The following is a 10521-nucleotide window of genomic DNA, read 5'->3' on the forward strand; positions in this document are numbered from 1 at the left end:
ATCAACTGTACCAAGCTCATCACATTAATAACCCATAATAGTAATGTGTGGCACTGTGTATCTGCGGTGGCGTGGCTATATGGAGCCCTCGACACTTTCGCCTCAACTGGTGGCTCAGATGGTAAAGCGTCTGTCTATAATGTGAGAGGCCTGGGTTCGTTCCCTGGGTTGTGAGGATTCCCTGGAGAAGGATATGGCAACCCACTCCAGTACTCTCGCCTTGAAAATCCCATGGACAGAGGAGCTTGGTGCATGCTACTATCCATGGGGTTGCAAAGAGTCGGGCACTACTGAGCGACTTCACTTTCTTTCTTTAAAAAAAAAAAAACACCAATTATTACTGAAAACTGAAGAAGTATACAGTGAAAATGATTCATCCAATATTATGGGTTTTGCTGGCAGATAGCAGATAGTTTAAGTCCCAGATTCTAAACCAGCCTCAGCTTCCTCCTCTGGGGTTAACAGTCATGCATTATAGGCTCACAGGTTCCAGAACACTGTTGCTGATTAGGTTGCCTATATGACTTCTGTGGACAGGGAGAAGAGGAGTCTTCTCTGGGCTGGGAGGCAGACCAGGGCAAGCAAGACCGGGAGGCACTTTCTGCAGAGATGTCATCCAAGAAAGGTTTCCCAGCTGCGGGAGGACACTGGAAAGTACCTGGCCCCAGCCCAGCCTCTTCTGGGCCGGCTGGTCTGCTGGCCTCTGTGCCTAACCCGCTTCACTGGGGCCCGGGGCAGAGCCTCCAAGGAGGCCAGCAGGAGGGCTCCACAGCTTGACACCAGTGCAGGGCGGGGAAGGGGCCTGCAGAGCAAGGAGGACCAGAAGGGTCACCACCCTGCCCTGGTGTACCCCGTCCTCTGAGAGGCCCTGGGAAGCCCCAGATCACCTTCTTCATCCATGAAACAGCACTTCTTGGGCCCACTCCCAGGGTGGCAGTGAGGGGCCAGGAGGCACCAGGGGAGAAATCTTAAGGGTACGTTACACGGCCAAACAGCAAGTGGCACTGTTACTACTGCTGTCAGATCAGCTATCCGTGTGAAGCCTCCAAGACACCCAAGGGGAGAGAGAAAGACTCCTGATTTCTAAACACGGGAATTCACCTCTCCAAGTCTCAGTCACCTCATCTGTAATATGGGAGGATCCCGGGCTCTGTATGGATTGGGTGAGATAGTGCCCAACTGACATGGAGATGCCTTTATCTTTATTTAAAAAAAAATTTTTGGCCACGTGTGAAATCTTAGTTCCCCAACCAGGGATTGAAGACTGGTTGGGGAACCAGTCTGCAGCAGGAGCACGGATACTTAACCACTGGGCCCCGGGGAAGTCCAGAGATGTCTTTACATGGTAGCTGCCTGCACCTTCGTAAGGTGTCAAGGCCAGCCCCACAAACTGGGTCATTGTGTAAGGCCGCCCCGGCCAGGGCTCCCTCTCTAACTCTGAGGGCACAGGAGGCCGTTGTACTGCCGCTGTTAGGGATGGCATCTGTTGACTTGCGGGTGCTAAGCCTAGGAACTTGGACAAACTGAATCATGCAGACAAGGTCTTGGCACCCAAAGAGCTGCGTTGGAAAAAACACACTTGCAAAAGAAGACACAATGAACTCACTCAACAGCTATGGGAAAGACTTGGAACCTTGAAGAGAGTTGTCAAGCCGGGTCCTGTTTACCAGAAGGCGAAGGGGGATGTTGAGTGACCAGGAGCTTAGCTCTCAATCCAGGCCAGTGTTGTCTGCCAAGGGTTAACCTTGAACCCTGGAGCCAAGCAGGTGGGGCCTGGCTCCGCAGAGAAACCAGATGGAGGGAGCGGGGCAGCTGCTAGATCCCTGCCTTGTGAGAGTGTCAGCACCCAGGGAGCAGGGAGCAGCCAGCTTGCGGAGGCAGAGGGCTGGCGCCAGGCTGCTTGGGTTCTAACTCCAGCTCTGTGGCCTACTGGCTGACCTTGGGCAGGAGACTTAAGCCTGGGAACTGGCAGCGGGGCCTCAGCTCCTAGCTGTAAAATGGAGACGATAGTAGCACCCACCATCTGGGCTTGTGGTGAGGATCCCAGATCAAGCCAGTTCAGCATTTAACACAGTCTGGACCCAGAATGGGAGCAGCTGTCATTACTGTTATTTAGGGGAAGGTTGGCAGCATGCCTTCCCCCTGCCTGTCCCCTCCCTCTGACTTGGGTCACATCTTTACACAGGCCTGGACTGGATCACATCACAGAGGCACAGAGCCTAGGAAACCCTCTGGCCCTACCCTTGCCTCATGCAAGAGTCTCTGCAACTTGCTCAAACTCTCCTTACATGCCTGTACTAACGGGGAGCTCAGTACTCCATAAGACAGCCCATCCCACATTCAAACAGCTCTGATCACAAGTTCTCCAGGTGGATCTAAAATCTCCCTTTCAAACTGTCCCTTAGTGGGAGTGATTTTTTTTCTTTTCTGCCAGGGACTTTCCAGTGTCTGGAAACTACTCGCCCCACAAATGCCAGGAGCCCTCTGGGCAGGACCTCAGTCATTCCTTCAGGAAGTCTCCCCTGAACCTCATCCTGAACATCTCATGCAGAACAGCACAGCCACTCCCCACAGGGACACATGAATCTTCTCCAGTGCTGGGTTTGTGAGGCAAAAAAGTCTTGGATGTGTCTAGAACCTGACATTAATAATAATTCAATTCACTTGCTTCATTCACTTCTTAATCCCTATGAGGCGTAGACTACCTATCCCCCCACACCAAGTTTTAAACAGTAGTGATATACACATAACAACACATCTTAGCCGTTTCTGACTGTCCATGTCAGTGGCATTAAGTACATTTACTTTGTTGTGCAACGATCACCACCATCTGTCTCTAGAAGTTTTTCATCTTCCAAAACTGAAACTCTAAACCCACTGAACGATAACTTCCCCATTCCTTCCTTCCCCCGGCTCCTGGCAACCACTATTCTACTCACTGCTTCTACGCATTTGACTCCTCTTAGTTCCCTCCCATACGTGCGATCATACAGAATCTGTCTTTCTTTGTCTAGCTTATTTTGCTTAATATCCTCAAGGTTCATCCACATCATGGCATGCTCCAAATTCCCTTCCTTGAAGGGAAGATTGAGGAGGCCTGTGGGTGATAAAGCTTGGATATGGTGAGAGAATCCTGAGCCAGAACGTGGGCATTCTCATGCTACGAGAGACGAGAGGCACCCAGCAAGCGTGACGAGCAGGGCCTGGCCTTTCTGAGCAGCGGGCCACAGTAGCGAGTCCACATGTCTTTGGCCTTTTAGACTCATCGTCCTGACCTCAGCCTTGCTCACTGTAGCTACATCCCCACTCATCGACCTTTGCACCCACTTAAGATGGCCCCAAATGGGAAGTCCTGGCTGGTTCTCCAGGCGTGGCTATTGAGCCTTCCTCGCTGAGATGCACAGACAGAACTCTCTTGGCAGCTGCTGGGAAGCTCCAGAGTACATTCCCAGGATGACCGCAACCCTGTTCCAGGGTACACTACCCCTCAGTTGGGGGACACGGCTGTCAGACAAAAGTGTGCGGGGTAGTCAGAGCCCAGGAGCTCCAGGATTCTCACAGACTTAGAGGCCGCCGTTCTCAGACTGCCGTGGAGCCTCTCTGGGTCACATGGACAGGCTGTCCACTTCGGACAGGATGCCTCTTCCTCCCAAGACCGAGGCTGGGTCCTGGACAGCTACCTTGGACAGACAGTGTTGCAGGGGTGGGGGGATGTGGCCTCCAGAGACACTTTGCAGACTCCCAGAAGGAAGGAGCTGGAAGAAACCTGAGTGCCTTAACTCTCACTGGAGGCCGGAGAGAAGACCCTGGCTCTGAAGATGGCAGAGCTGTACCAGAGCCCCAGAGCCCTGGGCCCTGACTTGCAAGCCAGGCTCTCCCACACCAGCTTAGCTTGTCCTCCTTCCTCCCCATCTCAGCCTCACAGATTATTCTTCCCTTTCAAGTGGGGTATCTTGCAGTGCCCAGGCAGCTGCTGTCTCCTCTGTCCCTTGGGATGGGCTGTACACCTGTACCAAGAGCAGGGAGCCCGTGTTATACATCTCTCCCGAGCGTCCAGCACCATGAATGATGAGTGTTTGTTGACTGACAATGAACGTGAGTCTTCTGCCTATCTTTTATGTCTAATTCTGGTACTTTCCCAAAGGCTCTGGAACATGGTCTTGACCTTCCATAGTAATGGGCCACTAAGTGCCAGCTGCTTGAGTTCTATAATTTCATGTAATTCTATAGCGCAGGTATTAACATTCCCATTTTACAGATGAGGAGATTGACACTCAGAGAAGTCCATTGACCGGGAATTGGTATGGCCAGGATTAGAACCCAGCCTGGGAGCATTTCTCTGTGCCTCGATGTGGCCTCCCAGGGATCTACCAGGGTGGAGGACAAAGGTGGGTCGACAGGCTTTGGAGGAGCCCTCCACTCTGTCCAGTGATCCCTGAGACCTGTCCTCTGAGAAAGGTGGCTAAGAGATGGGACTGGTGGCATTCAGATCTGATGGCTGGTGGCCGAGTCTGAGTGACCTTCAGAAAGAGGCTGATTTGAACTGCTGGTTCCCCAGTGCCCAGTTCACCAGCCTTAGCACAGATTGGGGCAAAGTTAAACAAACAAAAAACATCTCTAACAGGAGGCTGAATTAGAAGGGGGTAAGAGGTCAAAAAGATGCCCCTGAGGTGACTGTCTCAATTCTGCCTTGTGTCTAAAACGGCCCAGAGGAAGCCCCGGGTTTGAAAGAGCCTTCCAGGGTGCTTATTACGCACCAACACTGTTTTACAAATACTCTCTCTGCCTATCCTGTACTGCTAAGGAGTTTTAAAGTCTGTATTCTACATGTGAACTAATTGAAGTTATTAGGTAAGGATTCAAGGTCAGGCAGCTATTCATATAAGCCCAGGCTCTCCTGCCTTCAAAGGCCAAGTCTTAACCACTGTACTAAACTGCCTCCAGCCCACTTCCTGAAAAATTTAGAGAAAACAAGTTCCCCACCCACTCCCTCATGCCATCACGGTCCTGAAAATCTTATGAATGAGCTGACCCCATGTGTAACATGAGCTGAGCTACAAAAATGTTCTTGCCCTTTATCCCAAGTGTTTATTCTGGATGGAGAATAAAATCCAAGGACAGATTAAAAGAAAAAAAAATCTAAAAGAAGTTATTTCCACAGAGTTGTCCATAAAAGTCAAATTATTAATCACGCAACACCTGGAAGCCATCTAAATTCACAACTAAGGGACAAAGGATGCATATCCTGGCGGACACCGCACAGACTTAAAAATCAGTTAGTTGGTTTCAATGCAAAGTGCAAAAGCAGAACATTTCATTTTAATTTCAGAATACTGTTGCAACAAAACCATCTGAAGGAAGAAGGCTAACTTATGCCATTTTATTTTTTCCTTTCCTTTAGAGAATTTTAAGTCAATTTCTAATAAGGTAATTCATGTACATAACTCATGCACACAGTAATACATTAAGATCTAAAAACCAAAGCAATATCCGGTGGAAGAGCCCTCAGTAACCCATGACAACCATTTAAGAATGTGGGTTTGTTGATTTACAAAACTCAGAAGGGAATGCGAAGAGAAGTAACTTGCTTTATAGCTATTTGGATCTGCTTTTTTCCTGCAAAGCTGATGAAAGCAAAGGTTTAAAAAAGAAATGCAGAGCAGAGAATTCACACCATTTTTCTAAGACGTAATTCAGAGCTTCTTGCTGGGACTATTTTTCAAGTCTAGCTCAAATCCCTCTTGCTGTGATCTGTGAAGGAAGCAGCTAAGTTGGGTTTTGGACAAGTCAGGCAAAGAAAACCACGTGAGAGAAAATCAACCACTTTCTTACCTGTTCAAGTACCAAGATACAGTCTTCTAGGGCTTCGCTGGCAGCTTTAAGGGGCTTCAGGGCTTGGAACAGGTACCAAGGGCAGGGGGCAGTGGGTGCCAGGTGGGAAAGGCTGTGGCTTCCCCCAGCCCACAGTCCAGGCTTCCCGACTGATGGGAAGGGCGGGGAAAGCAGGCCACTGCAACTGATTCAGAAACTGGAGCCAGCAAGGGCGGGGCAGGGCCACGTGGCCCCAGCCTGCCTCGGAGAGTGGAGTAGGAGGGGGCCACAAGCCCAGAGGATCAGCCAGGAACTCTTCTGACCAAGTGCGCCAGGCAAGTTAACGGTGGAAGTCCCCAGACCAAGTCTTGGCTCCTAGGCAGGATGGGCTGTTTTAGGGGGCTATGCCAGTTCCTCTCCATAGCACATTTATTCCGACAAGAACCATTCCACAAAACTTAACAAAACCATTGTGATGTAGTACTGTCTGGACTGCACGTGTACGCAGGGGAACAAACATCAGGGGAAGAAAAGGCCTTTGATAAATGTCATCAGTGTTGAGGACCAATCAATACCTAGCCTACAGATGGAGACGTAAGCCCAGAGAGAGAAAGTATCTAAACCAAGATCACACAGCCAGAGGGCTTCCTTCTTTCCACGGCTCCAGGCCTGTCCTGGTGTAATGCGTGGTGTGGCACCGTGTCTGTGGGAGTTCCTGGTGACACGATCTCCAAGGACAAGGAGCACTCTCACATTGCCTGGGTCAGAATGCGAGCTGAGAACGGTTCTGCCAGCAGTTCTGTGGCCACCGAAGGGGGAGCTCCATCTCTACCTAGTTTTCAGAGCAAGGTCTCATGTACTTAGACCATATTTGGAGTGCTTAGGGGTGGGCCAGTTCCCCAAGGGAGGCTTGCAGGCTCTTAGTTCCCCGGCCAGCATTGAACCCAGGCCATGGCAGTGAAAGCGCTAAATCCTAGCCACTGAACTGCCTGGAATTTCCCTCAAGGAATCCTTCAGCGTCTCTACCAGTGGACAAGTAGAGAGCAAGGGATCAGGGAAGGGCTGTGTTCAAAGCATCAAACTATCCAAGATAGTTTGCAGGCTTCCCTGATACAAGCACAGGATCCTTCACTAAGAGGTCCCTTATTTAACATTTAGGATTCCACAGCACCTGGGTTGGGAAATGCTGGCCTAGATATTAGCACGTCTTATTCTGAATGTTAATGCTTGGCACAAGTACTTGTTCAAGAAATTTCTCAAGAAATGTTTTCTCAATTGGACTGACAAACCCGGATTCCTGGTTTGGTCCTGGACTTCCAGTAAGACAATAATGCCTACATTTGGAATGTACTGGGTTGGCCAAGAAGCTCTTAGGATTCTTCCATGTTACAGAAAAACCAGAACCAACTTTTTGGCCAACCCAAAACTATGCCTAACTCCCTGCTCCCATCTGCAAGACAGTGACGGCGCTGGCCACACCCTCAGCAAAGTCTTGCTGTATTTGTGCCCAGCTGAGTGGAGCAGTCGAGCAGCCCATGGAAGGACAGATGGGGTGGAAGTGATAGGCAAACAGCCGCAGAATGGGGCCCTGCAGAAGTCTGAACAAAACTCCTCTGTGCCCTCTCTGGGACCTCATGGCTTAGAGGGATACCGCTTTCTTTCAAGGCATCACGTGTAGGACTGCAGTTCAAGATAGGGGTGGCTCCAGGTCTCCCAAGGCTTTTGGACCCAGTGGCCAAACCTCCTCAGATCCCCAGAAGCTCAGTGGAAAGTACTTTACTGCTACTATGATAACCCCTAGAGGTTGGTCTTTTTTTTTTACAGAAAGGAAGCTGAGGCCCAGCTTAGAGACTGGTCAAGCCAGGTCATGTGACTTCGCATCCAGTGTTCTGCTATGGACTTCACTCCCACTTTACACGTGGCAGATGGGATCTGGTTTCGGACTGACTTATGTGAAGTCCCTCTCTCCAGCTGCAGCATCAGCTCCTTAAAGGCAAGAGACTCCTCAGTGGCCCGTGTTTAGAGTCCTGCATGCGCCCACCCTCAGGGACTCACAGTGAATGCTGACACTTCTCTTCACCATCACATCACACTAGCTCACACGCATTTTACTCATGACCCCAAATTATTAACTTTGAAAACTCTCTTGAAATGACCTTATCAAAAGCAGGTCTCATCCCCAGAGATTTTGCTTTACAGAAAAGGGTGAATTCTGCTGGGTGGGCCTGTGGGATAAAATTTTGAGGACCAGACTCCAAAAGACAGAGGTGGGGAACTGAGGTGACTTTGACTCAGGGATCACAGCCAAACCTAACTGGGTATGGACTGAACTGCTGCATTTAGAGGGTGAGGTGGTGCTGACTCTTTAGCTTTGTCCTCTCAGGGAAACTTGGTGTTCTGATTTCTTTTGCTTCATTTTTAACAAGAAGCAATGTTCCCTCAGTCACCTGGAGGCCACCTAGTGATTTCCAGGTCTGATTATTACCAGATTGTGAAACAGAGAGATACCCAGTCATCTCTAGCAGACTAATTTGGGGCAGAACAGATACTGCCACTGCAACAGGTTCCCTGAGCTAAAATCTTTGCCTGTCTCTGATTTCCCCCAGAAGTCCCAAGGCTGTGACTGTTTTATGAGAGGAAACTAGTGACATGGGCCTTAGGCTTGCTGGCAGGTTCACCTCACCACCAGACTCAGAGGGACAGAAACTACTGTTACGAGGACTCCTGGGTGCAGTAGAGCAGACATTCGAGGAGCTGGCACACAGTAGGTGCTCAGGCAACACTGGAGGAATAAATGAATGCAGCACCATCTTCTAGTGGATTAGGCATGTCTCTTGATGTTGATTTCCAAAGCCTCTATAGAAATAGCTCTTGGTTATGTTGACGCAGAGTGGTGAAGGGGATTTTCCTGAGAGCTGTGGAGTCCACATCCACTGACTTCAGTTCAGACTTCATACAAGGTCCACATAGTGGGTTATCAGATCCCCAAATATAAATCAGCCACTGACAACAGAGGTGTTGAGTCCTACCTACATATACCAGTCATCTGTATCCCTACATTCTTTTTTTAAACATTTCACTTCAGCACCAGAGCTCTGTATATGGCCCTTAAACATATTTTAAGCGTACAATAAACTTAAAATGTTCACATAAAATATTAATATGCAAATGAGCAAGTGGATGATTCACACAAACCCATGCCATTTCTATTTTGAATAGAAACAGAATTTAGGAATTTAAAAAAAAAAAAGCTGAAAGCCAGGTTGATTCATCTGCAGAATTCTCCAAACGATTCTGGCTTCCCACCAACAATCTCAAGAGGGGCTGCAGTCGTGGGAGCAGCATGGGTTCTAGAGATGAGAGCTCTCCCTATGAGTAGGTGAACTTCAAGAGCCTTTTCCAGTCCCAGCAGCTGTCTTGCTAGCAATACATTAAAAGAAAAAAAAAAAGATAAAAGCTGACATTCCACCCACAGTCCAACGTGAACCCCCTCCCCCCCAAGGAATGCTATTCCTAGCAAAAGATCTTCCAAATGAAACAACATCTGTGGAACCTCTACTCATGAGGTCAGGGAAACGCTGCGGCAGTTAAAATTTTTTGAGTCCTTTTTTCAGACCCAAGTAGCACAGACTTAAAGGCAGCAGAATAAAAGCAATCCTAATAACCAAGGGCAAATGCCTTGGTGGGGTGACATTCCATCTGTTCCATGGCAGCCTCTAATGTGTGTTCTGCACAACAGCAGAGTTCTCCATTTACCGGGTTACACAACTAAACCAAAGGAGTTGATGTGGTACCCTTAACACAGATGGAGTTTGCAATGAGCCTCATCCAATCACTAAATTTTACTAAAAACTTTCTGTAGGTCCTACAGCAGAAACTCTGAACTAGACAAGACTTGTCTCAACATATTCAAGCCTAATTCTTTGTGTCTGTGATCCTAAAATTCCATTTGTCAGAGTCCTGTTTTGCAGAGAACAAGCAAACTCATCGTCATGCAGAGGAAGCTCAATGGTGACAATTCCTGGATACAACACCTAAAAACTCAAGCAACAAAATAAGAAAAATTTCAATTAGACCATCATACAGCAAAAGAAACAAAGTAAAAGACATCCTATGGAATGGGGGAAATTATTTGCAAGCCAGGTATCTGATAAAGGGTTAACATCCAAAAACATAAAGAACTCATAGAACTCAACAGCAAAAACACAAAAAATCCAATTAAAAAATGGGCAAAGGACCTGAACAGGCTTTTTTCTTTAAAAGATACATGAATGGCCAACAGGTACATGAAAAGATGCTCAACAAAACTAGTCATTAGAAAAATGCAAATCAAACCACAATATGCTAAATCAGTGCTCACCTGTTAGAACCAGCATGAAGAAAAAAGTGATAAATGGTGCTGAGGATGTGAGGAAAAGGGGACCCTCGTGCACTGTGGGTGGGACCTTAAACTGGCACAGCCACTACAGTAGTGGTACAGCCACTGGTACAGTACAGACAACTCTCAAAAACTTGAAACGTGGTGTGTGTGCGTGTACAGTACAACATTATGCAGTCATAAAGGAGGAAATCCTGCCATTCGCAGGATGGGATGAATCTTGAGGGCATCATGCTGAGGTGAAATAAGCTGGACACAAGATGACAAATTACCTTGTAACTTCACTTATATACAGAATCTAAAAAACCAAATAACAAAACTTATAGAAAAAG

General features: G+C 48.2%; 1 protein-coding gene across 4 annotated transcripts in view; it reads right to left on the bottom strand.

The window, feature by feature from the left end:
* Positions 1 to 6001, bottom strand: part of IL34 (interleukin 34) — a 60683-nt gene extending 54682 nt beyond the window's left edge. For all 4 annotated transcript variants that reach the window (XM_018061673.1, XM_018061670.1, XM_018061675.1 and 1 more), the window contains exon 1: positions 5833 to 6001. The gene's annotated coding sequence lies outside the window, so the exon portion shown is untranslated. The remainder of the gene's footprint in view (positions 1 to 5832) is intronic.

The sequence above is a fragment of the Capra hircus genome, chromosome 18 (assembly GCF_001704415.2).
Source record: "Capra hircus breed San Clemente chromosome 18, ASM170441v1, whole genome shotgun sequence".
NCBI lineage: Eukaryota > Metazoa > Chordata > Mammalia > Artiodactyla > Bovidae > Capra > Capra hircus.